The sequence below is a fragment of the Urocampus carinirostris genome, chromosome 8 (assembly GCF_059441175.1).
Source record: "Urocampus carinirostris isolate Australia breed hairy pipefish chromosome 8, RoL_Ucar_1.0, whole genome shotgun sequence".
In the NCBI taxonomy this organism is placed as follows: domain Eukaryota; kingdom Metazoa; phylum Chordata; class Actinopteri; order Syngnathiformes; family Syngnathidae; genus Urocampus; species Urocampus carinirostris.
Genome location: NC_142356.1, coordinates 6,574,964 through 6,590,999, shown reverse-complemented (window position 1 = coordinate 6,590,999; position 16,036 = coordinate 6,574,964).

The window sequence follows — 16,036 nt, the reverse complement described above, 5'->3', positions numbered from 1 at the left end:
CTAAAATGGAATGCACTCGTGAGGCTGTGATCCATTATCCCCAGTCAACTATTGCTGAGAGCCGGGGTTAGCCGTTGAACCCTGCCATTGTGGCCTGCCTAAAATAAACTGCACCTATTTAGCTGTGATGTGTTATCCCCAATCTCATATTGCTGCAGGCAGAAAGCACTTGTATCTGGAGCCGTGGCATTCTGGCCTGCCTAGAATAAAATGCGCGGTTTTGGCTGCGATCCATTATCCTGGGTCAACTACTGTTAAGAGAATGGGCTGGCAGAGTGCCTTTTTTTGTTCGGGCTCCTGCCTGGAGCGTGCCATTGTGGCCCACCTAAAATGAACTGCACTGTTTCTTATCTATTATCCCCATCGTATTGCTGCAAGCAAGGTCTGCAGAAGGCACTTTTGTTGGGTCACTTTTCTTTCTGGCCCTCTTATAATAAATTTCTTGGTTGTGGCTGTGATATATTATCCCCAGTTGACAATTGCTGAGATGAGTGTGTTTTTTTTCTGTTTGTTTGGTCTGCTAAAGTGTGCCATTGTGGCCCGTCTTAAATGAACTCTACTGTTTTGGCATTGATCCATTATCCTTAGTCGACGATTGCTGAGAGCAGGGGCCAAGAGAGATAAATAGTGTCATGTGCCAGCTCTTTTCACCATTCTTTTTGCTTGCAATGAACTGAACCCGTGCTGCCGCAATCCATATCCCTGGTTAAATATTGCTGCGAGCAAAGCCTGGCAGAATGCACTTTTGTCGGTTAGCTGTTGTTTCGAGCAGTGCACTTTTTTCTGTTTTGAAGCATGCCATAGTGGCCTGCCTAAAATTAACTGCACTCTTTTGACCACGATCCATTATCCGCAGTCAACTATTGCTGAGAGCAGGTGCCAAAAGAGCAGATTTTTGGCGTGCATAACAGCTTTTTCCCCAATCATTCCGCCTGGGATGAGCTGCACCCATGAGGCTGTGATCCATTATCCCTGATTACAGCGGGCAGAAGCCGGCAGAATTGAAATAAATTGGTGCCTGTAATGCATTTTCAGAAACACGCCAGAAAGCCTCACGAGCCAAGCATTTTCCAAAGCGCAGCCCTGCTGATCGGGAACCGATGGCGCCATTCCACGCCACTCTCCGCCCCGTGGGGAGAACAGAGGCAGCCTGCAGAAACGACCAATTAGGCGCGTCGATATTAGATGAGATGCACGGCCACATCTTGCCGCCGTTTGACATTCATGGGGGATACTGGTGCCGGGCGACTTCCATCTGTGTGCCGTTGGCGTTTTCATGACGGACGGTGTGAAAAAGTCACGCGCTTCGTCGTAAGGGACGTCATCTCGGGATTCTCAATATCCACGCCACATACAAATTGGCCGTAATGAGCCGGAAAAACGGGGGACGGGGGAGACTTCACATACGTTTTACGGCCGAGTTTGGGGCTATTGCATTTTATCGTTGTTAAGTACGGAAAGTTGAGAAAGGCTCCAAAATAAAAAAAAATTGCTATATTAACTCCTTCAGGCCTAGACTGCGATACCATGTTTCTACCACCAGCGGCAGGTGGCGCTTGGTTACCATCAGCCAGGTGTATCATTTTCATTTTTTTAACCCCAAAATGCATCAGGAAACAGGTGAGTATGACTTCCTGTTATCACTTTTTTATCATGGTTCATTAGGACTAAACCCCCCGTAATTTGCCAAAATCCACAAGCTAGCCACTCCACATTTTTAACTTGCAATCTGCCGACCCCCTTGCAGCAATCGTCCACCAGGGATAATAGATCGCTGTCGCAGAGTTACTTTTGATTTAAGGGAGAAGGAAAAGAAGACCGGCAATACACTGCACTAATTTGCTCTCTAAGTAATAGTCGACCAGGGAGGTGGATCGCCCCTAAACAGTGCAGTTCATTTAAAGTTGGTTACAATGGAATGCTTCAGCGTCCCAAACCAGAAAAAAATGTGCTCTTCCGGCGCTTGCGAACAGCAATAGTCGATTGGGGTTAATGGATTGCGGCTGAATAGATCTCGGTAAAAAAGTACAGTTCATTTTGGGCCACAAGGGCATGCTTCACCAGCCTGAACCCCCTTGAAAAGTCTTCTCCCAGCTTATACTGTTAGCAATAGTTGACCCGGGCATAGTGGATCCTCGCAAAAAAGTGCATTTCATTTTAGGTGGGCCACAACGGCATATTTTCGCGGAGCACACCAAGAAAAAAATATTTGCTTTGCCAGTCCCCACCCACATCAATATGCAATAATGTGCATCCCATTTTAGGTGGGCCACTATGGTACTCTTTCGAGTTCCGTACAGAAAAAAAGTGCCGCCATGCACACCACAAATTTACTCTCTCTGGCTCTACTCTCAGCAACAGTTGACCGAGGATAAGGGATCACAGTCAAAACAGTGCAGTTCATTTTAGGCAGACCATGATCGCACGCTTCAAGAGCCTGAACTGAAAAAAAAAAGGGTTTGTGGAACGTTTTGGTCATAATTCCATTAAGCGTGTTTGGAGAAAGAAGAATGAAGAGTACAATGCAAAGAACACCATCCTTATTGTGAAGCATGAAGGTGGTAGCATCATGATTTGGGGGTGTTTCTCTGCGCATGGGACAGGATGAGTGCACTGCATTAAAGAGAGGATGACTGGGCCTTATATTGTGAGATTTTGGGGAACAATCTCCTTCCCTCAGTCAGAGCATTGATGATGGGTCGTGGTTGGGTCTTCGAAGCACACAGCAAGGAAAACCAAGGAGTGGCTCTATAAGAAGCATATCAAGGTTCTAGCATGGCCCAGCCAGTCTCCAGACCTGAGCCCCAATTTTGTGGAGGAATGGGCCAAGATCCCTCCTGCAGGGTTTGCAAACCTGGTGAAAAACTACAGGAAACATTTAACCTCTGTAATAGCACACAAAGGCTACTGTACCAAATATTAACATTCATTTTCTCAGGTGTTAAAATACTTACCGTAAATTCCGCTACTTTTTTCCCAAACGTTCAACCCTGCGGCTTATTCAGTGATGCGGCCAATTTATGTAATATTTCTAACGGCCGCCAGCGGCGCTCGAGTACAAAAGGTAAGATTTAAACCGGTGGAATATATGCGCCGAGGAAGACTGCAACGTCATGGCTTGTGCACAAATTAAATTAGCGGAGAAATATCCTCACCATGCAAATTGCAAAAAGAAAGGCACATGACGCAGCTTTCAAGCTAAATGCAATTGAGCAGTCCGATAAAGAAGGAGCGAGCGTGTTGCTAGCGTGTTTTTGAATAAAAGAGCGTAAGACGACGTCTATATGTCATAGTCTCTTTCCTATACTGGGGAAGACGACTTTGAAAGGTCAGTTACCAGCAGGAAGATGTGGACGTTTTACCGTGATTACTACAAGTACGGTATATTTTTTTTAACAAAGCCGTGTACTATGTTGCGAGCGTGTTGCTAGTAGCGTTTTGCTACCCTTCACAGGCACGGTTTGGGATGAAAGTTATAATATTATTATTAAAGCTTTGAAAACTCTTTCGGTGTACCGTCTTTCTATGTAAATATGTGTAACCATCCATAATATGTATTTGCAACTGTATATTTTTGTAATGTATTTATTTTAGAGACTTATTCTGATATGTTTTCCACGGGCGAATCAAAAAGAAATAGAACGGGGGCTGACGGGAAGTGGAGTAAAAGTGAGACGTGTTTGTGGACGCAGCGGACAATAGTGGCTATATATTTTTCCCACCCTTACCTTTGGAAATATAATTTTTTTTTCCTTGGATTATTTTCAACGGGACCCGGACTCTGCCGGTCTGCATCAAACCTTAAGTACGGGTATCATTTTCCGTTCATTTTGCCGGCTGTGTACTTTATATTCAGTTACAATCGCGGGACTCAAAGTCTGGTTTGGATTAAATTTCTAATTGTGTTACATGTTTTAATCTCATTTCATCAGCTTCACCGCTTATCCTCAGTAGGGTCGCGGGGATGCTGGAGCCCATCCCAGCAATCATCGGGCAGTGGGCTGGGGACACCCTGGACTGGTTGCCAGCCAATCGCAGGGCACACGGGGACAGACAACTCACTCGCTCAGTCACACCTAGGGACAATTTGGACCGGACAATTCACCTGAAATGCATGTTTTTGGAATGTGGGAGGAAACCGGAGTGCCCGGAGGAAACCCACGCAAGCACGGGGAGAACATACAAACTCCGAACAGTAAGGCCAGGAGTTGGATTTGAACCCACTCAGGAGGTTCCCACGACCTCAAAACTATGCCGCACACGCGCTAACCACTGTGCCGTCGTGCTGCCCTGAGATGTTTTAATGTGGGCGCATGCGGCTTATATACAGGTGCGCCTTGTGTAAGTACAAAGGCGGTTATCCTCTTAAAATGTGGTGGGTGCGGCTTATAATCAGGCGCGCTCTATAGTCCGGAATTTACGGTATTTGCATTTGTATCACACAAATAAATTTTAAAAAATCATACATTGTGATTTCTGGATTTTTTTTTGGGTAGTTTTTCTTTCTTACAGTGGAGATGAACCTACGATGGAATTTTCAGACCCCTCCATGATTTCTCAGCGGGAAAAATAGCAAAATAGCAGGGTGTTCAAATACTTCTTTTCTTCACCGTACGAGACGGACAAAACTCTATTCCCCGCCAGAACGTCATTTTGCGACAGAAAACCCGAAAAACAACAGGAACAAAGGTTGAATTTCAATTCTTTTATTGAGCGTATTGATGTCCACCACGTCAAAATGTGCAAACATGCTTAAAACACCGCAAAATATAGCACATATTCCGATACTTTCGTTAGCCCGCTTAGAAAAATAGAATCAAGTCTGCACTTTTTTTCACAACAGCCAAATCATTTAATAGGAAAACAGATAAATTCCATTTATATGCCGTGACACTTGTCGGGATTTTCGTGGAATTTATCGGATGACGCGTCTCGTGGTGCTTTGCATGCGTGGACATGTTTCCGACGGGTCCTTGAATGCATCGTCGCAAGTGTGAGAATAAAAAATGCGTCGCGCGTTTTGGCGTGTTCGTCCAACGATGGCAATTTATTCATTCATGACGAGGAATTCTTCTTTTTTCTAAATCGGTTTCCGAAATGACTTTGAATTGAATAGCTGAATAGATTTTATTTCATCAGCTGCACCGCTTATCCTCAGTAGGGTCGCGGGGGTGCTTGAGCCCATCCCAGCAATCATCAGGCAGTGGGCAGGGGACACCCTGAACTGGTTGCCAGCCAATCGCAGGGCACACGGGGACAGACAACTCGCTCGCTTGTTCGTTCACACCTAGGGACAATTTGGCCGGCCAATTCACCTGAAATGCATGTTTTTGGAATGTGGGAGGAAACCCACGCAAGCACGGGGAGAACATACAAACTCCGCACAGGAAGTGTGGAGCTGGATTTGAACCCACGCAGGAGGTTCCCATGACTTGAACTGTGCCGCACATGCGCTAACCACTGCGGCGCCGTGCTGCCCTAGATTTTATTTCATTATGTAATTATTTTTAAGGGATGCACGATAACAGTTTTTTCCAGTACCAATTACAGATGAAATACTGCTTCTGGAGACCTATTACTTTTTTTAACTGCATGCTGGGGAGAACAAACTCTGCACAGGAGGGCTGGTAGCTGGATTTGGACCCATGACATCAAAACTGTGCGGAAGCTATTATTTTCGGTGTTTAAAAAAACATTTTTCTTGTTTTATGAAAGTGACACTTAGAACGTGATTTGATCAAATATACAAACAAAATTCAATTAAAAATGTTGTAGATGATTTACAATGGCAGTTGACACGATCATGAGATTTTATTTCACCTTTTTTATCTGAAATATTTTATGTTTTATTTTTTTTTTATTTTATTGTTTGGGAGGGGGATAAGCGGTCCTTTCTCAAGATTTCTTCTTTTTCCTCATGTTGGGGTTTTTGAGTTTTTCCTTGCCTTCATGTAGGTTTTAGATCAGGGGATGCTGTATTAATAGTCTGTGGTCTGTGCAGCCCTTTAAGACTCCTTGTGCTTAAGGGCGTCACTAATAAATATAACTTGCATATTAACTGCATATTATGGGGGTGTTAAATATGTGAAAATATGCCACAATATATATTTTCCTTACTTTACCCAATAACATTTAAATACATTATTATTAGAATAAATCATAATGTCAGAAAATGTATTTGAAATATGTTTTTTTTTAAATAAAAGTAAAAATAAATACAAAAATTCTGTTTATAATTGAGGTCAAAATACATAAAATACAAAAAAATACTAATTTTAATGTTATTTTATTTGTTTATGATTTATTTGAACAATGACTCAGTAAAATAAGAACAAAAACATTTACAATGAACACAGTGATACTTTAATCCCACAACTTTAATTATTATTGGTAAATTTATTTACTACCTATTGAATAGTTGATAATAAGATCATGGATGAGCTCTCCAGTGCCTCGCACAAGTTACAAATAAATAGGGAGGGGACACGACCAAGTTGTGTCTCTACTTCTAAAGAAAATTCAAAATATATCTAAATGAAGCACCAAATTGATTTAAATCAATTTAGCTGCTAATTGTTTAGGCTTTCGCATTCGCAATTCTGAGAGCTCTCGATGCCTTCGGCACATTATGAAGAGGTAGAGAGGAGACACGACCAAACTGTACGATTACTGCAATAGAAATTCAAATTATATTCTAATTAAGAACATGAATCTTTACGATTTATTTAGCTATCGTTTATGCTTTCACATCAGTTCTTAAAACTTATGATACCTCAAGCACATTATGAAGAGGTAGAGAGGAGACACAACCAATTTTGACTAATACTTCAATAGAAATTCAAAATATATTCTAATGAAGAACATGAATCCTTTCGATCTATTTAGCTATTGTTTATGCTTTCACTTCAGTTCTTAAAACTTATGATACCTCAAGCACATTATGAAGAGGTAGAGAGGAGACACAACCAAATTTTGCTAATTCTTCAATACAAATGTACAGGATATCATAATGATTAACAGGTATACTTAGAATTGATTTAGCTATTAATTGTTTATGCTTTCACACTGCCAATTTTTTTAACTCTGGATACCTCATGTACATTCCCTAAGAGGATGGGAGGAGACACGACCAATTTTTGTTACAACTAATATCTTGCAATGAGGAACACAAATTCTTAGAATCGAGTAAGCTTTCAATTTAGCTATTATTGGAGTACTCCATGGCTCGCACACATCACGAAGCAGTTGAGCGAAGACACGACCAAAATGTACTGCTACTTCAATAGGAAAATAAAATACATTCCAATAAGGAAAATAAATGCTTGGGATGTTTAAAACAAGTGTCAGCGGTGCTCACGCAACTCATCTTGGCCAAGCTCTCCCATGCCTCGTGTAAATTATGAAGAGGTAAAGAGGTGACATGACCCAGTTGTGTTAATACTTCTATAAAAAATCAAAATATTTTGTAATAGGGAACATCAATGCTTAGAATCGAGTAAGCTATTAAACGTTTAAACTTTCATGTTAGCAATTCTTGGAGTTCTCCATGGCTCGCGCATATTACGAAGCAGTCGAGCGAAGACACGACCAAAATGTACTGCTACTTCTATGGAAAATGAAATACAATATGACAAATAAATAATAAATACTTGGAATGTTTAAAATAAGTGTCAGCAGTGCTAACGCAACTCATCTTGGCCAAGCTCTCCCATGCCTCATGTAAATTATGAAGAGGTAAAGAGGTGACATGACCCAGTTGTGTTAATACTTCGAGAGAAAATCTAAATATTTTGTAATGATGAACATCATTGCTTGAAATCGAGTGAGCTGTTAAACGTTTACGCTTTCATGTTAGCAATTCTTGGAGTTCTCCATGGCTCGCGCATATTACGAAGCAGTCGAGCGAAGACACGACCAAAATGTACTGCTACTTCTATGGAAAATGAAATACAATCTGACAAATAAATAATAAATACTTGGAATGTTTAAAATAAGGGTCAGCAGTGCTAACGCAACTCATCTTGGCCAAGCTCTCCCATGACTCGTGTACATTATGAAGAGGTAAAGAGGTGACATGACCCAGTTGTGTTAATACTTCGAGAGAAAATCAAAACGTCTTCTAAAGAGGATCAGAAATGCTTAACATCTAATTAGCTATTAATTGTCTATGCTTTCATGTTAAACAATCTTAGAACTCTCGATGACTTGTGCACATTACAAAGAGGTAGAGAGGAGACACAACCAAAATGTACTGCTACTTCTATAGGAAACTAACATACATTCCAATAAGGAATATAAGTACTTATTTAAAACAAGTGTCAGAGGTGCTCACGCAACTCATCTTGGCCAAGCTCTTCCATGCCTCGTGTAATTTATGAAGAGGTAAAGAGGTGACATGACCCAGTTGTGTTAACACTTCTAGAGAAAATCAAAACGTCTTCTAAAGAGGATCAGAAATGCTTAACATCTAATTAGCTATTAATTGTCTATGCTTTCATGTTAAACAATCTTAGAACTCTCGATGACTTGTGCACATTACAAAGAGGTAGAGAGGAGACACAACCAAAATGTACTGCTACTTCTATAGGAAACTAACATACATTCCAATAAGGAATATAAGTACTTATTTAAAACAAGTGTCAGAGGTGCTCACGCAACTCATCTTGGCCAAGCTCTTCCATGCCTCGTGTAAATTATGAAGAGGTAAAGAGGTGACATGACCCAGTTGTGTTAACACTTCTAGAGAAAATCAAAACGTCTTCTACTGAGGATCAGAAATGCTTAAAATCTGATTAGCTATTATTTGTTTATGCTTTCACGTTAAACATTCTAAGCGCTCTCGATGACTTGTGCGCATCACAAAGAGGTAGAGAGGAGACACGACCAAAATGTGCTACGAGTCCTATAGAAAATCCAAATCTCTTCTAACAAGGAAGATCGATTCTTTAAATCTTTCTAACGAGTTGTTTCCGCTGATTGAAGTGACTCATTATCCAGTCTTAATTTCTATCGGGCTGATTTTTGCCTGCTATCCGTTCGATAACCCGATAATTGTCGTGCATCCCTAAATAAAACGCCACGAAGGGTCCCAGATTGCAAAAGGTTTGGGCTCTAGTGAAGACGTCGGGTTATAAGTAAATGAGGGAGCAACCGAGGACGAAAGGGAGCCTCATTGCCTCCTCGTAAAACGCCAGATGCTAACGGAATAGCCGAACCAGGACCTCCAGATTGGATCAAACGTCCGTGCTAAACAGATTTGCCACGTACGTTCGGGAATTGAATAGGCGGATGGAGATTATCAATGGCGCAAAATATAATGATGTCAAAGGGTAAGATGCGCTCCCAAAAAAATCGGATTTTTAAAGACTCTATCTCAGGGGTCTCAAACTCATTTTACCTAGGGGCCGCTGAAGCTAGGGTCAGGTTGAGGTTGGGCCGAATTGTCAATGGCGCAAAATATAATGATGTCAAAGGGTAAGATGCGCTCCGAAAAAATCTGATTTTTAAAGACTCTTTCTCAGGGGTCTCAAACTCTTTTTACTTGGGGGCCGCTGAAGCTAGGGTACGGTTGAGGTTGGGCCGAATTGTCAATGGCGCAAAATAAAATGATGTCAAAGGGTGAGATGCGCTCCAAAAAAATCTAATTTTATAGACTCTATCTCGGGGTCTCAAACACATTTTACCTGGGGGCCGCTGAGGGTAGGGTCCGGTTGAGGTTGGGCCGAATTGTCAATGGCGCAAAATAAAATGATGTCAAAGGGTAAGATGCGCTCCGAAAAAATCAGATTTTTAAAGACTCTTTCTCAGGGGTCTCAAACTCATTTCACCTGGGGGCCGCTGAGGCTAGGGTCCGGTTGAGGTTGGGCCAAATTGTCAATGGCGCAAAATAAGATGATGTCAAAGGGTGAGATGCGCTCCAAATAAATCGGATTTTATAGACTCTATCTCGGGGTCTCAAACACATTTTACCTGGGGGCCGCTGAAGCTAGGGTCCGGTTGAGGTTGGGCCGAATTATCAATGGCGCAAATTAAAATAATGCTCTCCAAAAAAATCTGATTTTTAAAGACTCTATCTCAGGGGTCTCAAACTCATTTTACCTGGGGGCCGCTGAAGCTAGGGTCAGGTTGAGGTTGGGCCGAATTATCAATGGCGCAAATTAAAATAATGCTCTCCAAAAAAATATGATTTTTAAAGACTCTATCTCAGGGGTCTCAAACTCATTTTACCTGGGGGCCGCTGAGGCTAGGGTCCGGTTGAGGTTGGGCCGAATTATCAATGGCGCAAAATAAAAAATTACGCTCCAAAAAAGTCAGATTTTTAAAGACTCTATCTCAGGGGTCTCAAACTCATTTTACCTGGGGGCCGCTGAGGCTAGGGTCCGGTTGAGGTTGGGCCGAATTATCAATGGCGCAAAATAAAAAAATGCGCTCCAAAAAAGTCAGATTTTTAAAGACTCTATCTCAGGGGTCTCAAACTCATTTTACCTGGGGGCCGCTGAGGCTAGGGTCCGGTTGAGGTTGGGCCGAATTATCAATGGCGCAAAATAAAAAAATGCGCTCCAAAAAAGTCAGATTTTTAAAGACTCTATCTCAGGGGTCTCAAACTCATTTTACCTGGGGGCCGCTGAAGCTAGGGTCAGGTTGAGGTTGGGCCGAATTATCAATGGCGCAAAATAAAATAATGCGCTCCAAAAAAGTCAGATTTTTAAAGACTCTATCTCAGGGGTCTCAAACTCATTTTACATGGGGGCCGCTGAAGCTAGGGTCCGGTTGAGGTTGGGCCGAATTGTCAATGGCGCTAAATATAATGATGTCAAAGGGTAAGATGCGCTCCAAAAAAATCTTAATTCATGTATTTTTTTTTTCCTTCTTTATAAAATAGAATCATTTTTTTCTATTTTATGTTATCACTTAGTAATAATACACACTGCCCCTTTAAACTTTCATATTGAAGTGGAGGGGCTTAAACTATCATGTGGCTCAACTGGTTTGATACAAATGTTCCCTCTAAGCTGCGTGTGTGCGCAATTGTGCACTACCAAGAGCTTTTCCGCGCACAAGAAAATCTAGCCAGCTCACAAAAATCAGGGATCCAAATTGGTAATTAAGATGCCAATTAAGTCAAAGTTACAGTGCATGAAGGTAAAAATACACGGGTTCCCCTGACGTTGTGTCCTAAATGCGGTATTTAGAAGTCGAGTCGAAGTAGAATAAAGTTGAGTAACGTCAGTAGAGTTTTTCGAGAACCGGCTTCTTTGGCTCGGCTCACTAAAAGAAACCGGCTCTTTCTGGTCCTAAACGGCTCTTCACGTTGTTTTTGCTTCTTCCATTCCAACTTGACCAAATATCATGTAAAATGATGCACAAAATGACTTAAAAGAAGGGGGGGAATAGAACAAAAAAGAAAAAAAAAAAAAATGAAAAAGTAGTGAAAAGCTGAGTAAAAAAGAAATAAAAGGAAGAGAAAAAAGAAGGAAAAATTCAAAAAAAAAAAAACTGAAAAAAAGAAAAGAAAGAAATGTAGGAAAAAAGTAAATAGAGAACACAAAGAAAAATGCAACAGCTCGGAAAAAATAAACACAATGAGATTTTTTCAAAGGAATTAAAAAAAAGAAAAAAAAACGGAAAAAAGAAGAAAAAGTTTGTGTTGCATTCAAATAATTTCCAATGATACCAAGTCAATCTTGTTTCCAACATTGTACTTCCACTAAAAAAAGTGATTAAATACAGTTCCGTATCGTACAACTGACTCAATAAGCCCCCCAAAATGTTAGTATTATGCGACAAAAGATACCAGGGAAAAAAAAGAAATGGAAATCTTGTGAAAGAAAGAAACAAATGACGTTTGTAGGCCCTGCAACCGTTGCAATAATACTTGAGTCAATTCATTCAAAAGAGAAAAATAGTTTTGCATTGCCGGAAACTCCGCAAAATGTAACTTGATGTCAAGTTTTGGACATGTTTGATCATGATTTAGTTGCCAGACTTGGGATTGCCGTTGCTCACTGTTGTTTCAAGCGTTGCTCACCGACTTTGCGTGAACGCTCAGACCCGTAAGGAAAATGACAGGGAACATTGTTTGAGACCCCGTCTCTACGTTGCTTTTTCGCACCAAATTCTTTTTGGAACATTTCCAAGACCTCCGCAAAGGTTTTTAAAGGCCTTAATGGAGCTTTTAATGCGGCAGGTCTCTCCCATGCGTGTAAACCAAGTGACACGAGCGTAAATATTAGCAAGGTGCCCACCTGCCCACATTTTCCATCTCGGGTTCTTCTTCGTTTATGTCTAAACTCTACGCTTGCTCACAGTTGGCACGAGACGCAACGGAATACATTGACGCGGAGAGTAAAAAACAAATAACAGTCGGCAGTTCCATGGTCCTAAATTCAGAGCGTCGATACTCCACTTCCTTGTCCTTACCTGAAGCTAACATATTCTAATATTACGATTTCTCTCGATTGCTAAATTGATGTATTTTCCGGACTATATATCGCACTTTGGTTGGCTGTTTCTGCGACTTATACTCCAAAGCGTCTTTTATATTCAAAACTATCAGGGTTGGGCAGAGTTACTTTAACTGGATTACTTTCAATTACTTTTGGATGACTCCAATACAAAATATGCTAATAAAAGACAAAAGAAACTAAATAGGAATAAAATGATGACTCACACCACGTGGTAAGCTTTCTCTCCTGGCTTTGATCTCTGGCAAAACTAACATAAAATGCAGAGTTGGCTAGGGTTACTTTAACTGGATTACTTTCAATTACTTTTGGATGACTCCAATACCAAATATGCTAATAAAAGACAAAAGAAACTAAATATGAATTAAATGATGACTCACAACACGTGGTAAGCTTTCTCTCCTGGCTTTGATCTCTTTGATCTCCGGCAAAACTAACATAAAATGCAGGGTTGGGTAGGGTTACTTTAACTGGATTACTTTCAATTACTTTTGGATTACTCCAATACCAAATATGCTAATAAAAGACAAAAGAAACTAAATATGAATCAAATGATGACTCACAACACGTGGTAAGCTTTCTCTCCTGGCTTTGATCTCTTTGATCTCCGGCAAAACGAACATAAAATGCAGGGTTGGGTAGGGTTACTTGAACTGGATTACTTTCAGTTACTTTTGGATGACTCCAATACCAAATATGCTAAAAAAAGACAAAAGAAACTAAATATGAATAAAATGATGACTCACAACACGTGGTAAGCTTTCTCTCCTGGCTTTGATCTCTTTGATCTCTTTGATCTCCGGCAAAATTAACATAAAATGCAGGGTTGGGTAGGGTTACTTTAACTGGATTACTTTCAATTACTTTTGGATGACTCCAATACCAAATGTGCTAATAAAAGACAAAAGAAACTAAATATGAATAAAATGATGACTCACAACACGTGGTAAGCTTTCTCTCCTGGCTTTGATCTCTCTGATCTCCGGCAAAACTAACATAAAATGCGACAGAAACAAAATGAAAAGAAATCCAAACAGCTTGCCAACATCATTTTTGACGTTCCATGTATTCCGTTACTTAGTCATTTCATTGCTAAAAATCACTGATTTCATTTTTTTTCAATGAGATATATTCCGGAAAATACACAATATAGCACAAATGAGTTTGTCAACAAAAGTTCACATTTATATTCTTTAACAGATATATTGTACTTTGTTTTTTTTTTCTTACACTTTTTCACATACAATCAAGAGTAGGAGACAAATATGCTAGCTCACCAGGTTCATTTTTTTTGTGTTCTCCGAGAAAAGTGTAAATTAATTGGACTAAGCTAGCTTAGTTGCGCTTTAGGGGTGGCAACCCTTGACTTGCTAATTATTAGCCGCTCGGTGCTAACAAGCACATTTGCAACCAACACTTATTTCAGCTACTACCATGTCATGTGCAGATGTGGCCTGCCTCCATTTTTCAGTGAGCAGGAAAAAAAATGATCATCATCAGAATCTGTGCAACAGGGTTTGCGCCGATTGACTTTTAATATGGATTTTTAAAGGTAATCCCAAATTCTTATACAGTGGAACCTCGGTTTTCGAACGCCTCTCGGTTCGAACGAAACGGAGTCCGACCAAAAATTTCGAGAAATTCTTGCTTCGCTTTTCGGTCAAAAAATCGGAGTTCGAACGCCGATAATGCTAGGCCCCTAATTATGCCTCCGAAGAAAGTCAGTGCAAGCAGCAAAGTTGCTACAGGTGAAAAAAAAAAAGTAGTGCGTACGACTATTGCATTTAAGAAAGAAATAATAGCCAAATATGAAGAAGAAGGGAGTGAGTGCTATAAGCAAGCAACGGCCGTCCACCTGCGCCTTCTGCTGACCACCACAAAGGTAAGAAATCCTATTCATAATCCTTTTCTTTATCCTTTTTTTTAAATTTGACACGTTCATGTTAGCGTAATCTTTCGTATGGAAGATTACGATGACGCGAACGTACGATTAGCCTGAGTTAGCATTATGTTTACGTTGAACATTCAGGTAAACATTGAGGGTGTTGGAACGGAGCCCCCTTCCCAATGAACCGCTCACCACTTATTGTGGAGACCCGGGTGCTAAATGACTTTTAAACGACCTGATTTTTTTTTTTTTTACACGGTCACGTCAGCGTAATCTTTCGTACTGCAAATTACGATAACGCAGACGTACGATTAGCCTGGATTATCTTTATGTTTACGTTAAACATTCAGGGTAAACATTCAGGGTGTTGGAACGGATTAAAGCGATTTACATTATTTTCAATGGGAAAAATGATTTCGGTGATGGAACAAATCGGTTTTCGAACAGGGTTCTGGAACGGATTATGCTCGAGAACCGAGGTTTCACTGTACACGCGAGATAGTTCATGATTTTTGCATAATATGTGTGTATTCATGCAAATGTATTCCAATTTTCTGACATAATGCATTTTAAAAAACCGCCTGTGTCGTTTTTGATATCCTGAGCTGTGACGTCACCGGCAGGCTTGCAAGCCAGTAGCCATATTGTTTTACGCGTAATTAGTAGGGATCGACCGATATTGTTTTTTTTAGGGCCGATAGCCATTTTTAGTATTAAGAGGAGGCTGATAACCGATATTCGTTTGCTGTAAAAGCTTAAAAATTGGCGGACAAAATTTGTAATAATGCAAAAAGAAACATAATAATTGTTCTAATTTCAAATAAAACTTGAATAGCTATCGGAAACATTTTACAGTAAATCAATTGAAACTTCAACATAGCTTACATGACTAATCTTTCACTTAAACCAAAAATGAACAGTGCAGGAAATAAAATTAGGCTTAGCAGCAACTTGTATAAAGGTACCGTATTTTCCGCACTATTGGGCGCACCGGGTTATAGGGCACACCCCCAAAAAATAGCTTTTGGTCCTATATTTGACATACATAAGGCGCACCGGATTATAAGGCGCTACAATTGGAATGTCGACAAAACAGTCAGATGGTTCAGTCCAACTGATTACCCCCTTAACATTCCCAAAGCTTGCAAAGAAGCAAATACATGTCGTAGACACTTGCGGATGCGGTGTCCGTACGATGTCACTCAAATGCATCGTTCCAAATATCATTCGGAAGGTTAAAGTTCAAGAAATGCCAACCATTCCTTAGTTTCTATTTTCTTTTTCGCTCGCAACTTTACTGTGCATATGACAATAAACACTTGGAATTGAGTTGAATTTAAAAAAAGACCCATCACAGAAACATCGATATCACTCTGAAACAAGATACTGGGAAAATATATAGCCGGAGTAGCTCACCGAAGTCGTTGCGTTCAATAATAATGTGCAACCATGGTCCTCTTATATCCGTGAGTGTAGTAAATCCAGGAGAGTAAAATATTTACAAATACAGCACAGAATAGTAAAATACTGTTTCCTCTATGCCGTAGTTCGACCTAACATGCTTTTCACATTCATCTTTTTCGGCCAATTGCAGGCTTTGTTTTGCCCCTTTAGCCTATGCGAGCCTGTAAATGATAAAAAGGATCCGCCCCCTTTACCTCCGAATGACTTTAGCCAATAGTGA